Below are 14,288 nucleotides of genomic sequence, written 5' to 3'. Positions count from 1 at the left end.
TGCTGAAACGGAGTTAACCTCTGGTTGTCATCGTCGATCACAGAGACACAGTCTATTCACATCACTGCTAAAGGACAGAATTAGACTTTTTCTCATGCTTTTTACTCTAGTACCTGGAACAAAATAAGTACTAAATAAAGTTTCAGTTCCAGTTTAGTTTCTCCCTCTTGCTCACCCACTCATACACTCTTTCTCTTGCTCTCTCTCTGGCTTTATCTTGGTTCTTTTTTTAGACTGGTAGTCACTTACAAAAATGTCTTGTAAGCCACAAAAACATTAAACAAAATTTCCATTCCTAATATAAATGAGCATTCACCCATTCACAAGAAAGCCGAGCAGTATTGGGGTCACGAAGTCAGCATTATAAGTCAGCATTAACCCGTTCGATTAGGTGCGAGTGCTGGTTATGAAACAGATATTTAACAGCTTATGTGCATGTTTGTACAAAAGCTCATCACACAAGATCTATCCTATATTACAACATCAACTTCACAGGTCACATTTAAGCTATATGCCTGTTGTTATACTGACTACCTGTGTGTGTGTGTGTGTGTGTGTGTGTGTGTGTGTGTGTGTGTGTGTGTGTGTGTGTGTGTGTGTTTACTGTCGAGACGTGGGGCACATTGCTCTTATAAAACAGTAGCATATCAACAGTACTTGGTCATTGCACAAAATGCTGCTGAGAACCTCCTATAATCATTCAAACTGCACTTGAGGTGAATTGACAAAACAGTTTTAATTTGATAAATCTTGCAGCTAAGATGGATTTATAACCATTCACCTTTTGTCACTGAAGTTTTAAGTTTATGTTTTTTTCTATAAATATATGGTTGAGAAAATTGCTGCACTCAAGCAGCTGGTGTCTGGGACTAAAAACTGCATTTAGTAGGTTTACTAATGATAGTGAGTTTTGCATTGTACAGAGGAGAGACAAGTGAGACATGTATATGTTCGGGTTAAAATATCTTCCCCACATAACACACTTATTTCCCTCTCATTGAGTTACTGAAACAAAAACTACTGCTGCATTGTTGTACATAATGCAGAAATAAACCAAACGCTTTATCTTATATGATCGTATAGATTGTTGATCTTAGAGCTCATGTGAGGATTGACTGGCTGTACGAGCACAGCACACACAGCCACTTCCCACACCTCTATTCATTGCAGTGAGATCCTGACAGTAACTTTGCAGTAGTGCCACAGCAGGGGGACACGTTTCCCACTCACATAGCAGAGCACAAATTTTCCCAGCTTCTGCTGCTGACCATTTCAAACTCGCTGTTTACTGCACTTCACCCAGCAGACCGCTGTGCTTGCTGCTGTACGACTCTGGTGAGACCTTTGCAGGATCAGCGGCAGCCTCTGCGGCTGTTGTCTCCCGTCTAAAAGGGACTTTACACACATCCGCAGCCTCTGATGCTGAACCAATATGTGAAAGCCACAGATGTGTCACACCTGACAAGGATCTTTGTGTGGATCTCAACTTAACGCTTACTTGATAAACATGAGCCCCAAAATACTCTGCAGGCTGCAAATACTAGATAAATCCAAATATTATAACAAAAAAATTGAAGTTGCAGTACTCCCGTCATCGGGCTTGGCGCTCTGTACCATGATTTAACTAGTGCGTGCTATTAACAAACTAGCGGGCTGCAAGAGGACAATCCCTAGCCATAGCCATTCCTAGCCAGGGATGTGTTCAGCCAATTGGCTATAACGAACAAAACTGATGTTTGGAAACTGGGCTGGGATTTGAATTTATTATGGCCTTTTTGGCATTTAACTAAAATCTTAATAATGAAACGGCTTCTGATAAAACAACATTTGAAAATAACTGCATTCTTTTCCTCTGGCAAAAAGACTTGTGAGTAAAGTCAGTCAGAACATTACTGTCATAACCTCACCCCTTGACGACTGAAAGCAGCAAATGTTATCTAGTAGATTAGTTATAAATGTGAACAGTAAGGTCACTATTATCCCCCAATGTCCAAAATCTACGTTTACACCTACCTGAACAAAATGAATATGGTGATGAAGAAGAACAAATAAATGAAGCACTATATTGTTGCTGATGTGTAGAAAAATAATTCAAAATAATTTGTTAAAATATTACCATAATGACTGTAAATTAGGTTGTTTTGCAAAATTACACCATGTGTTGCAAATTTTTTCTTTTAATTCTAAAATGAAAACTCTAGCAACATAATCACAAGGAAAGGCAAGAGTTATAAATATCAACAAAGCCAAATCAGAGTGCTTCTTTAATCACAAAAACAACAGTGACAAAGTGTTTATCTACTCAGCACATGCAGCAAATGGTTAGCCACACTATCTGCTTAAACACATAGTTCCATCCAAAGCTAATCTATTGACCGAAATGATGAACAAAAAAATAACTCCTGTGAAAATAACCATCTCCAACTGAGTGGTTTGGGAATGGAGCCCCACCCTGTTTACAACAGAAAGAACAAAAACAAACTCCCTCCAAGGAGCCCGGGCAAATGCAAGTCACACACTCCAACCAATACAGGCAAACAACAACAACGTCTGAAGATCTACTGGGAGAGCGGGCTATCAAACAACAGCAGTCTGCACACAAACAAGGTGTGCATCTCTGTATGTTTGAGGGAGCGAATTGGAGAGTGAGAGAAAGTGTCTGTGAGAGAGACAGAGACAGAGAGACAGAGAGAGAGAGAGAGAGAGAGAGAGAGAGAGAGGATGAGCGGAGGGAGAGAACATGAGAGAGAGAGAGAAAGAAAGCGAGAGTTGGTGTGAAAGTGGAATTGAGTGGCAAACAAAGTCAAATACCACCCCCACCACCCCAGTCTCAGGTCAACTGAATCATCAGGAGTCAGGGAAGATACCGTCACCACCTTCCATGAATAGCTCACCAAACCACATCAGTATGACTTCACCATGGCAAACCCAGTAGTTTGAGAACACTCTCCCTCAATATCCAGGGGACTGAAGAGGCAATGAATCTCAGTTAACAAGGCTGTTATCAGTGAAGGAACTACAACATCAGGAGAGACTCCAAATCCACGAGACCCTTACCTCCACTGGCCTTTTTAATGTTGCTATTAACGGCTACAGGTAACAACTGCACCAAGAAAGGAACAAACATAAAAGCATCACGCGTTTGATATCCCGCTGTACATCATCACAGTAAACAATGAGACTGTAGAAGGGACACAGGCCCAATTAGCCATCTCTGCTCTCCGCTGTCAAGTGTTTAAACAGCCGGCAAGGACGATAATAGTTACCTACATACTTTCATCTGTGCTCCAGACTCATCAGCGTGGTAGCACCACTGCTGAAGCGCTGCACTGCATCTTGGGTAATTACTGCTTCCCAATTACCACCCAGCTGGTAAATATATATCAAATAAACAAGCAACAACCCGTCAATTAGGAGCACCCTTTCATAATGGGGGGTTCAGGATGATGTTTTATGTACAGACAGAGGAAAGCTAGTGAGAAACCGGAGCATTGAGCTTCAAAGTTAAACGCAGTTAAGAGCACATCTGAACATAACAGTTTGTAAAATGATTAAATCACACGTGTTTTTGAGGCAATTAATATGCACCTCTAATTAAGGTTGTTTTAATTAGTAACAGGGCAAAATGTACAACATGGGAACAGTTCTGTTCCATCAAGAAAGGACTTAAAAATGAAACATGGCCTTTTCTTCACAGACGAATGGAGAGGGACAGTAACATTGTTGAATTCAAAAGCGAAGGGAACAGCTGCAGTAACAGTCTGTCAACAAAATTTGCATTGCTGCTCTCTCCTCATCTCCATTACTCTCTCCTGTCTCTCCTCGAGCCCACGGAGCTGCCGGCTCAGATCTGAGTACTCTGATGGCTTATCACATAGCGAGCAGCAGGCTAAGCTGGAGTGATGCGCCCAAAAGACATGATCAAAGCACACCAACTTTCCACCCAGCAATGATGATGGAAGAGCAGGCCCTGCCATGTTATGTTTCTTATTAGGCTGAGGCTGCCAACTGAAAACACAGCCAAGAAGTCAAGGATGAGGCCCTTAAAGATCTGCTCCAGCAACCTTACTTTACATCACACTGTCTACTACACTTAACAGGGATTAAGTAGTAGTCTGTGACATTTTCATATTAGTAAATGTAAGTCCTGCTACTCTAATTCTCACACTGATAAAGCATAGTAATGATTTAACCTATAGCCAGATTATGAAAGCTTTTATTTTGAAGCTCCAATCATCCTGTTTTGGATAGGTTTTAAGCACTAAAAACTTTGGTGAAGACTTCCAGCAGCATAGCACTGATTTGTTTGGCATAAACAGAAGAACTGGATAGATAACATGATCAGCCACCACAGCTGCCAGAGAAAGAGCCACTACTAGAAACTAAAGCTCCATACACAAAGACAAAATATATCACAGATGTAACCACACTTGTTTGACAAATCAAACCACATAGCTTGTCATCAAAATATACAGAAAACAAGTTAAAGCTTTACAAATAAAAACTTCTGAATTGTGGTTCTTACATTTTCAAGTCACATTGTCTATTTCAGGTTAATATCACATCCAGTGATCAGTGGTGGTCCTTTTCAACATGCTTAGCACAATAAGAGTTTAGGAACAGCCTAATTCCAACATTAGAGTTCACTGGACCTCAGCAGTGACCACATCAACTTTTCCAAAATTGGCAGGAAGCAAAATTACTTAACGAAAACTATAATGTTGTGCAAAAAAAGTATTATCAGGATCTACATCCCTTCATACTGTGTACTGTGTGAGTTTGAGTCTAGATGACAAATGAAAGAGATAGGAGATATATTTTTGGTGTTTGAACATAAACTTTTGAAAATAAGTTCAAATAGAGAGAAAAATCACTTACAGTTCAACGTAATCAACTTTCACTCGTGGCTTTAGCTTGTTCCCAAAGCAACCAACTTCACTTCCTTTCCATGTTGCCCTGGAAAGAAAAACAAAATATGTGAGTTTCTCATGTTATGTATCACATGCATATTTGAAATTCCCTAATAACGAAAGCTATGTCATCCACCAGGCCATCGAAGCCACATCATAAACAAACGCAGACCGACATACAGACTGGACAGCTGATAGAAACAGGTGCTAAGGTTTCGCCTGGCAGCTGAGCACAGCTTGCAGCATATGGTTGAGCCCCTCATGTCTGGACGAAAATGTTTGTAGCTTACCTGCATCATTCCCAAAACATACCAGTGTTGTGCTGTTAAAGAAACTCAGATTTGAAGTTATTGCATATTAAGAGGCTCTTGCACTCACTCAGGACGAGAACCAGAAATCATATTAAAAATACAGTGATTAGGTTGTTTTTAATCCTAACCATTTGAACAGCTTAAAACAAAGACAAAAATTAAACTAGCACTTAGTCTATCCGCAACACAAATCATCTTATTAATGAGATATCCATTTTCTGAATTGACCAGGTCTTGTTTATCTCATTTAATTAATATGACTACCTATGTCTGCATACAAAAGATGGAAGAAACTCAATGTAAACATCTTGTTAAAAAGTGAAAACTGATTAGCTTTCGGTGTTCCACTGTACTCTCTACTAAAGGTGTCAAATCTCATTGCAAACCACAGCACAGTGCAATGCCAACTCCCTTAAATTTTTTATCTTTTGTTCCAAACCTTTCTTTATCTCCTTTGAGAAGAGTCCATCAGCAATACACTCAGTAAAATCATCTCTTTCCTGCTGAGTTCTCAAGTGCCGGAGGAGTATTTATACAAAACACAATTTACTTAGATCCAAATACAAGGTAATATGGGGTGATTTTACTCTTGATTTGCATGTATAATCAATGTTAAGGGACCAGGCAAAATATTTTCGCGGGTATCATTTGCTTGTTGAATATCTATTGAAATTGTAGAAGTTGTTGCAAAATGTTATGCAGCCCATTGAGTCTAATCCAAAACTAACTATATGTAAAACAGGTTTTTTTTATCAAATTTAAAATACTACATTAATCTAAAATAAGCAAACCAATAATTATCTAATACACTAACTTGACAGATAGAGTAGATACTTTGGTATTTTACAACCATGGACAATCTGTATTCCAGTGTTGTAGTGTATTCCAGAAACACAACACCAGCAGTAAATTCATTTTGTAACTCAAGTTAATTGATTGTAATTGCACGCTCCCTCTCTCCCCATGCAGACGTATGACATTTTTTGTCAGCATCGCTCCCTTTATTAAGGACAGATGACAGTGGAAGACAGTAATTAATGACTGCATGAGTTAATGGCCGTCCTAAGCATTTTGCAGTCTCCGTAGAGACTGAGGAGCTGCACAGAGCTCACCTGAAGCTGTCCACTCTCTGACCAATCGCCTTCCCTGGCATTGAGAACCGTCTGCCTGGGCACGCCACAGGGGCCGGGACACACTAACCTTTACCCTGGAAATATTGTTCTGCTTTCCTTTGTTATCATTTCCATTCATGTAAAACAGCACTAATGAGTGCGCTGCCCTCATATTCATATTGCCTGTACTCTTCCCCTTTGTGTTGTGTGAATCAAACATGCAAAAATCACATGACAAATTCATTTACCAGAAAATTCCCTTTATTCATCTGTCACTTGTCTTGCTTTGTGCAAAACTGTTTCAAGCAACTGGTTTGAGGGCGTCTTGTATCTGAAATCAAATGAAGAGTGACGCCAGCAAATAAATGTGAAAGAAAAAAAATGCAGCAAATGCAGAACCTTATTCCCACACTGGACCGAAAATAACTCTCCTTATCATTCAGCTGCAAGCAAGGGTGCACAGTCAGTTTACAGCCCTTCCGTACCCAGCACAGGGTATTTCAATGTGTGTTCACAAATACTGAGCCGTCAGATGAAAGAGAGGGCCGCTCCACTCAGGGATGGGAGTCCTCACACTGAATGCATGAGTGACTGATTACTTTCTTACCAGTTGAACCTCAACTCTCCACAAAGAAGAGCCTTAGCCCGAGCCTGAAGAGGCCAAACTAGAAACAAGGGCTTTCCAAATAATACAAAATCACAGATTGGTGCGTAAAGGATCTTGCATCATTACAATGCACACAGCTGCTCTTCCTCAAATTTCAAGCTTTTTTTCACTTTCCTCCCTGCCAACTCAATTTATTCAGATGTAGTATGGGGCAGAGAAACTACGGTCATTCTAGTTTCTAGAGGCAGACGCGGGGGACGGTGTTAGGTTGTTCCCATCAGGATCAGATGAAGGCTGAATGTCTGTAGGTAATAGCCGTGTCAAACAGCGAGCCTGGAAAAGTTGCAAAGAAAGTTCATCCTGTGTTTTAAAACCTGGGTCAGCATTTGCGAAGGTCCATTTCTGCATAAGTGAGCACACAAACCCCAGTGCCTGTTCAAATAGTCTGCAGCTCTCTCTCAGGCAGCTCATGACAACAGCCCAGCAGCAGCACTGTTTGATCTCCAATGTTTTCCTTAATCTGGGTTGTCAAGGTTCGCTTGTTGGAGGCTGTTTACTTTACTTCTCCTACAAAAAAGTGTTTTTTTCCCCTCAGACAATGACTAATCCAAAGACCAAGAAGGAGGGAGCACTGCCAGCAATAGTTGTTAAAGCTGCAGTTTCCCTTTTGTAAATTTTCAGATGGTTTTAGTCCTGCTGTTGCCAGCTGCCGACTTACTGTATAAAATATTAGGGTAATATTTCCTTCTTACATGTATGCTACTCACTCTCAATACACCAACGTTATTATGTCTCCTTTTATAAAAATTTTTACAAAATACTAATTCTGTCTTACTTTACAAATTAATAATAAATATGTGTAGATTAAGTAAATGAGATGTTTCTTTATAATAAGTATATATTTAAAAGCTTCACAGTAAAATGTATCATCATGTGCGTTGCTGGTGTCCATTTGGCCGTAATACACCTGCTTTAAAATGCTAATTAAAACATGGAACATTTCTTAAGTATTTTTGAATATATGCTTACTTAGCAAACTATTTTTGCTTACATTTGAACAGCGCATTAGAATAGCATGAAGAAAGAAAAAGAGAAACAATTTACTCAATTTACAAGGTATAGGAACAACAGGTAGCCTAATTGTTCATTTAAAAAAAAATTAACAATTTTTCACAAGTGATAAAAACAATGCTGTTCAGCCTATTTACAGTTATGACCATGTCCAAGTGTAACCCACATCACATCTGACTCAATAAAACCACTAACTTCAAACTTTGAGCAAACCAAAAATACAGGTAGCCTAAATAAAACACAATGCTAAAAACTTTTAGTGCTGGGGTGTGACTTAACGTTATTAAAACTATAATTAAAATCTCATTTACTAAATCCTTTGTGTTAATGAAAAGTTAACTATGAGGTGAATATCCGCTTTAAATGTATTGTGTGCAGTACTTATCGCTGAGCAGACAAGCCACGCCAAAACAAAAGCCTTCAATAACGCCAATGATGGACATGACAAATAAAAGTAGCCCTACTTATGAGCTGAGGTGACATTACAGTTATAAAAAGTACAGTTTGGGCAGTCGTAATGCCTTCCTCCGGTCTTTCGGAGTTTGGAGGACAGCTAACACGTGGGGAAAAGCTCTTACCCTGGTCTTACTCCAAAGAAATCACGGCATTCAAAACTTCCTTTTCGCATTGTAAAGTTAAAAACTTTTACGCCGTTATCCTCAACGGGTAACGCTGTAATTACGCACTGACAACAGCTGTTGCCAATCAGCACTTTATAAACATCTAGTATTAATTGTGAAAATGTTGTTTCCCCAAAGGTGCATTTCCCCCCGGGGTCTCATGAGTAGCCTCAACTAAGTTAGAAACCGAACTTTCAAAAAAAAAAGTAGATACACCACTCGTAGTTACACACTTGAAACAACCGCTCGTTACAGCCACACTAAACAGGGCTAGCAGCCACCCTACGTGACAGTAACACAGGTGTTTGTATATTTGTTTATTTCGCTATTTGTAACAATTATAGAAAACAGCACCAGAAGCCGTTGACAAACTCTGTGTGTGTGTGCGTGTGTTTGAGAGCAGCAGCAGCAGCAGCAGCAGCAGCAAGTATCTAGATACGATACAACAAAGCTAATGTTAACATTATGATAATAGTGAAACTTACCGGAATGGAAAACGCTTTACAGCAGCTAGCAGGCGCACGCGGAGGGTACCGATTCGCTAGTATGAGACGAACCCGTGCACGCGAGATTGTGTACAAATCACACAGTAAACACCAACAATATCGCCTATTACCCCGCCCGCCTTGGTATTGGGTGGCGAGGTCGTAGTGGTGGAGGTGGGGGGACTAACTAACTAACTTAACTACAGAGAAAGAGAGAAAGAGATAATCTTACCGAGGGCGTCGAAAAGGGAGCAAAATATGGAGTTTCACACTCGCTGCCTCCCGGTCTGTCTCGCAAGGAGAGGCACGAGCTCCTTTCTTAATGTTGTTATTAGATTTTAACACGCCGAGAAAAGAAGGGGAAAAAAAGGAAGAATCGCGGATTTGGATGTTGTTGTTTTGATGTTCCAAGTCCGTGACGTCACATCCACCTGCTAGATAAACAACGTTCATTGCATTGCAGATCCTTCATAGAAACATCATGGTCACAAGTACAATTCAGTAGCACTTAGTGGGTCCTTTCTATGGGGAAATGTAATGATATGCATTAGTTTTAGCCGAAAGTGTGACAGGAGAGAGGGGGCTGTCAGAAAAGCTAAAATGTCTAAGCTGACTAATTACAACTGAGGCAGAATGAACTTCTATTATTTCAGAAAATTCTCCTATCTTTTTTTTTTTTTTTTTTTTTTTTTTTTTTTTTTTGATGTGAGGTTCATCATAACTGTTCCAAAGCCTCACTGCAAAAAGATGAAATGCTTTGACATGATCATCAGAGATGTTTTAATCTCAGCTATGTGGATTTAACTTCGCTGTTAAGGGGCTGATATTATACTTTTGAAAATGACAGTGTAGATAACCGGAGAACAGGTTCTTTCAGTTTGGTGTGGTTATATCTGACCTGAGGGCCAACTCTTCATAATATTTTGAAGGGGACAAGTTATTAAAAAGCTCTGCCTCGCATATTTAAATTAAAAGTTAAAAGTTTTGCTGATTTGTAAACAGTTTTCCCCTTAATATGACTGTCAAAAAAAGTGCAAAAACATTATGACAGTAATTAAAATCTCTGTCACTTGCCCCTGAAGAGGAGAATTATCATGGGCCAGTTCAATAGTCCAGTTAACACTCATTTTAAAGCAACATTAATTTAGCCTCAAGAGAAAATATTTTAAGTCGTTTTTTGTCCTTGATCAAGGTCTAAGAAGCACAGCTCATTTCACTATAAACGACATTACATTTATCATGGCTGCATCTGGGAGGAATGCTGCTGATGAACCTCTTAGAAAAGACTGTTTCTTAGTAGAGAGCGCCACCTTCTGACCATGTATTGTCACAAGAAAATGACTATATTTCCAAAGTATAACCATTTTATCTGTAGCGTGTGAGTTTATGATTATATTACTTTACATACTCTACATTTACAATCATCTCTTGTGGCACTAAACCATTTTTTAAAAAACAAAATATAATATCTTTAACCCTTCAGTGCATTGGTGTTTTGTCAGTCAGTCTTTAAAGATGTATAACAGACTTATAAATTAAAACAATAATGTCTGTAAACTTCTCAAATAACAATTAATAATAACAGATCCCTAAAAGACATTTTTCATAATTTTTATAGGTTCCAAAAATGTCATTTTCAAAATGAATTTATATCTTTCAGCATAACCTATTACACTTTATGTTTATACTGTTTTTACACATGAGCTACTGTAACTGCTCAATGACAGGTACCAAACATAAATTACTACAGTAATCACAGATCACAGTTACTGTGTTGTGGTCATTGCAACATGCCTCAGTTTAATGTTTTTCTTTTAACCTGATGTCCTCTGAGCTAGCACTGTTTTGCTTGTAAATGTGTGATTGATCACTTGGCACAGAAATGTAATCCTTATCAAGCTTCAGACATGTCTTCGTTTTCATCAAAAAAAAGACACTTAAATATTAAACAAGGTTATGCTCTGCAGGGAACTGTACACAGCAACACTGCACTAACTGTCACATTAAACTAAGAGAAACAACCTTCTTCATTCTTTTGCATGTCTTAATTCATGTGACACAATAGTTACACAAAATAAAGCCCAACAGGAAAACACAACATACTTTTTCTTGTTACCTTCAGTCTGTGAATACAAAAAAGCCCTTTTATACACCACAGGTAAAGACCTTATATGAGTTTTGGAGGAAAACAATTGGAAAAAACAACTTTAAGTAACAAGTGATTACATCATAAACAATAATTAATTAATTAATCATACTGTTACAGTGGCATGTCTGTGCTCTTTTTTTAATGAAGGGATATCATCAATCCCACAGTTCAAATTCGGCAAGCTAAAAACAATGCCATATTCCCACTGTAAAAATGTACTGTCCTGTATATATGGTAGCAAGTGGCCTAAAGCCACTCACATTAGTACGGCCTACCACCACAGTGTTGTGTTTAATGGCCTTAGGGTCCAGGAAGCAAGAGCAATACAGTGATAACTGATAACTCTGAAGCTAAAGAGTTGGATTTAAACATGTGAATTAGGGCTCATGACACACATGTATTCACATCCATCCATAAATAGAACTGAAAGAACTATATGATTAAAATTTTAAGAATACATTTTTTTTTTACAATATTCAGATACCTCTCAGAAGGTGAAAGATTTCACCTTTTGATGAACTACAACTAAAACATTTTTCTTGGGTTTTATGTACGACTGGTCAAATAATTAACTTTTATCTCTCATGGTACAACTACATTATTCCCATTATATGCTTAACAGGATTTGCAATTTTTTCTATGACTTGTATAATGAGCCAATCCTACAGTCTTTCATAGGATTACTGTAGTTGTTCACAAGGTTGTAAACATGATTGTGTGCTGTAATTAATTAGAAAAATTAAAATCTATGTACAATGTTATGAAGGTAATCTAATACATAATCTAAGCTTTCTAACTCTCCAGTGGCTTGATCTTCGTGTCAATACTGGATCTATGAGCTCAGCAGAACCCAACAGCCATGTGTCTGTGTCTGAATTGATTATCCTGTTCTTTCGGTGTCACGCTGGTGATGTGTCGTGTGGATTAAGGCCCTGACTTGATGGAGTGTAGTTGCAAATTAATTGAGGATCACTATCAGTTACATAACGGCCTCTCCACACGTACCCGTGCACACAACAAAGTAATTAGCTTTCTGTTAATTAGGTAATTAAGCAAATGAATAGGAGCTCCTCTTGATTTCCAAAGGGGGACGGATGGCTTTCATACAGTGTTTTTCCCTTGCTGCTAGGGGCTGTAGCATTCAACAAGTAATGAAAGGAAAGGGACTCATGAAGAAGCTATACAGATAATGACCAGTAAAGAACCGTTAAATGAGTGAAAGAAGAAGAGAAAGTAGAGACTGTGATACCTTGTGCTGCATTCTAGCTTTGTGAATATACCTGGGTAATTGATATAGCATTCTTCTGTTTTCAGGTAACAGACATAAATAAATATTAAATCTTGAAAAAAAAAATCATAGTTACAGTGTACAACATTAAAAGGATGTTCTTGAGATTAAAGGATTGCACCAAGCTTTTTTATTCCAAATTTATGAGCCAAACATTCATGTTTCATAGAGTACAAACATGTTTTTCGGTGGTTAAACCTAAAAACATAACAAATGTCTCGTTCTTTCAGTTTAATACTTCAATACAAATTATGCCTAGATGTTGTTGTTTTTTTTCAGTGCCATGTTGAACATGTTAACTATTTGTCCACTGTGTCAGACACCATGCACCAGCAGTTCAACATGCAAAATATTATGTAACTACAGTAAACGAAACTATATTATACATGATGCATGACACTGTTTAAGTATGCAAGTGAAAATTTGTATCATTACTTAGTGGTAAATATGGAAATAGGTCCAAGACAACACTGAAATGTTGATTGCATTGTTACATGTTGTTTAGTTGAAAAATATTTTTCTTTTGCATTTGTTGGAATATTTTGGAATGATCCAAATGTGCTGGGTCCATTTTCCAGTAACATAACCTTTCTCTTGCTTTGATGTGTGAGACGTTTTACACCGCTATTGAATTTTATCAGGCACATTAGAAAAGCTAAGTTTCTGTGTAACCTCACTCATAACTTAAGATGCAAAGTATATAATCATACCCACATAGATACACACTTGGTACCTTTTTAACACAGCTTTGTGCAGACGTAAAGAAAAACAGGGGAAAAAATAATTTTGAGCTAATGTAGGTATGACCAACCACTTGTGTAGGATACCACCATACACAGTGGTGTGTATGCAATCCTTAATGTGTTTGTGTACATTTTGTTGTCATTTTTAACATTAATTATTAAAACAGTTTCAATAGTAACTGCAAATTTGTCACAGGACCAAACGCATACAAACATGAGCTGGGAAAATCAGCTGTCAGCTTTTTTAATGCCAGTGGTCATAACAAATCAGTATGAGGTCACCGTTACCATGATGAGAACTAATAACATCAAGCTTTGACCACCATCATCTTTTTAGTATTTGCAGAGTGTAGTGTAAAGCCATAACACTTACCTCATTTTATAAGAATGCAGGTGATAAACTCAAAACAGCTTTTGTTTTTGGCATTAATACAATTCTCACAGATAATGAATTATGGCAGAGTTAGATTGTAGCAGAAATAACAACAACTATTATAGTTTCATAACATAACATAATTGACAGCTAGGTTTTAACTGAGGTCCAAGGTCTAAATGATGTGTTGATTTTTAAATGAGACACCAAGGCTTTAACAATGTGTGTATCAGTGCAAATCAAAAAGGAACGGGAGCATTTCACCCAAGATCAAGAAGCTTTCCTTTGTAGCTGCTGCTAGGAGAGTCAGCTATTCTTCCTCCCTCTGATCATTAGAGCAATGTTTCTGAACTGCACAAGCTCCTGGCTGGTGAATCCTTATAATGTTTGACTCTGGATACAATCAAGTTTTTAACATGGTGAGTGTGCTGGTCGATAACGGCATTTTTTTTTTCTTTGCAATTTCAATTTGCTGTGAATGTAAAGCCCCGTGTAGGCATCATCAGTGCAGAGCAGAGCTAGATGCACTCTGCACTGCTTTTCTAAATTACTGACAAGCCCTCTGAATGCATTTTATAACCCCAGGGGACACAGAGGCACTCTAAAACCTAAGCAAGCT

At 38.3% G+C, this 14,288-nt stretch overlaps 1 protein-coding gene across 1 annotated transcript in view; it reads right to left on the bottom strand.

Moving 5' to 3' along the window:
- foxp1 (forkhead box P1) overlaps nucleotides 1-9,431 on the bottom strand; it is a 147,048-nt gene extending 137,617 nt beyond the window's left edge. The window contains exons 1-2 of the mRNA XM_022744896.1: nucleotides 9,349-9,431; nucleotides 4,879-4,956 (exon numbers count right to left, since the gene is read on the bottom strand). The gene's annotated coding sequence lies outside the window, so the exon portion shown is untranslated. The remainder of the gene's footprint in view (nucleotides 1-4,878; nucleotides 4,957-9,348) is intronic.
- Between the last annotated feature and the right edge of the window lie 4,857 nt (nucleotides 9,432-14,288).

The sequence above is a fragment of the Seriola dumerili genome, unplaced genomic scaffold (assembly GCF_002260705.1).
Source record: "Seriola dumerili isolate Sdu_G_001 unplaced genomic scaffold, Sdu_1.0 BDQW01000088.1, whole genome shotgun sequence".
NCBI classification, from domain to species: domain Eukaryota; kingdom Metazoa; phylum Chordata; class Actinopteri; order Carangiformes; family Carangidae; genus Seriola; species Seriola dumerili.
The sequence above is the reverse complement of the archived record's forward strand: the minus strand, read 5'-3'. Positions and strand labels throughout refer to the sequence as shown.